The following is a 1979-nucleotide window of genomic DNA, read 5'->3' on the forward strand; positions in this document are numbered from 1 at the left end:
GCATACTCCTGTGCATTCTCCTTTCTTCTACATGAAACCCTAATCATTTGGAAATTAAAAAAAAAATGCTCACCGCCTTTGAATTGGTGACTCTTGAACTTATGTCTCTAAAGTATGAAGTTTCTTTGTTTTCCAAAGGAATCATCAAAAGGAAGAGGTAATTTACTGAAGTACTTAAGAGTGTGAGCTCTGGAGTCAGACTGTCTAAATAGCCTGATATCTTCAGTTTCCCCATCTGTAAAATGGGAATAATAGAAGTAAGTGCCTTATAGGAATTCGTGAAAATTGAGGTAATGCAATAAGGCTCTTAGAAGAGTACTGGACTCACTGCAAACCTGCAGTAAATATTGTTGTCATGCTACCATTTATAGCAACACACTTCTGCTGGGCTTTCCACAAGAATTTTAACATGTCCATCTCAGGATTTCTCAACTTCTTTCCAAAGACAGCAGACTGCATAACTTCCTGGTCCTGTCATTAGCGTCTCCATTCAATCCAACAGTACTGGAATTTGACCTCAGGTCTGTTTGACTTCAGAGCCTGTGCTTACTCCATTAAATCAGTCATTCCCAAATTTGACTACATCTCCAATCCCAAAGATATTTAACAGAATCTTCTAGATTGGGGCTTGAGATTTAGTATTAAAAAAAAAAAACAACTTCAGTTAATTCTAGTGGATCTGATCATTGAATCAGAGTTTGGGGGATTATTTTGGATTGTGCTACTTTGTTTTCACCATCTATAAAATGGATGCAGTAAATATCTATTTCATAGAATTTTAATTTAATACACATTGACTCTTTACTGCGTTCCAGGCATTGAGCCAGGGGCTTTCTGTCCATTATCTCACTTATCTCTCACAATGATCTTGTGAAGTAGATATGGGGCTTCTCTGCTGGTTTAGATGATAAAGAATACCTGCTATGTGGGAGACCTGGGTTTAATCCCTGGGTTGGGAAGATCCGCTGGAGAAGGGAATGGCTACCCACTCCAGTATTCTTGCCTGGAAAATTCCATGGACAGAGGAGCCTGGTGGGCTGTAGTCCATGGGGTCACAAAGAGTTGGACACAACTGAGTGACTAATATTTCTACTATTCCTATATGGGATACAAAAGAGGTTTAAGTTACTGGATAGAAGTTGTCTACCTAGCAAGTGTGGAGAGCTAGCATATTAATCGCTGGGGCCAATGTGATATGAAGATTATATTAAATAATGTGTGGATCCAGTTCTTACTTGGACACTTTCTGTGACAAGAAACTCAACTTATTGGGGCAGAAGAAGCTCTAGTTGTTAGAAAATTGAGTCATTCTAGAATTTCCACCCATAGGTCCCCCTTTGACCTTGTGGGGTCCTTAAAATTAAGTCCAATTTCTCTTCCATTTGACAGCTCTTCAAATGTGTGAAGACAGTTATCTTGTATCCCTGGGGCAAAACCTTCTGCTTCCTTTAATCCTTCCTCCTATGACAGAGTTCCCAGCCTTGTTACATCCTGGTCCCTCTCCTGGGCATGTAGAGGGTTTTTATTTGCCAGGCCTTCGTTGGAGATGATACTCTACATGTATAATGACCACCCCTGGGCAGCACTGTAACCCCATCTTGCTTTAAATGTCAGGCTTCTATGGATCCACCTACTGTATGACCTTGGGTCAGCTGGTTAAACTCTGAGTTTCAGTTTCCTCATTAGTAAAGTGGGATTGTCCGGATTAAGAGGGAGGATACAGGGAAAGTGCTTAGCATACAGTAGATGCTGCACAAATGTCTATACCTCCGCTCTTCCTTCAGGCAGACAGGGGTTCATTAATCAGCATCTTTAGGTAACGGTTACTTAACAAGTTTCTTATCCAACTAATTACATTAGAATCTAGATTTATAGTTCCTCATCTTGTCCACAATATCTTGTTAAGTACGTTGCTAAAATCCCACTTACATAGTGTGGTCACCTCATGAAATCAGGGCAGAGACAAAGTAAACAGCAAT

This window comes from Bos indicus x Bos taurus, chromosome 15 (assembly GCF_003369695.1).
Source record: "Bos indicus x Bos taurus breed Angus x Brahman F1 hybrid chromosome 15, Bos_hybrid_MaternalHap_v2.0, whole genome shotgun sequence".
NCBI lineage: Eukaryota > Metazoa > Chordata > Mammalia > Artiodactyla > Bovidae > Bos > Bos indicus x Bos taurus.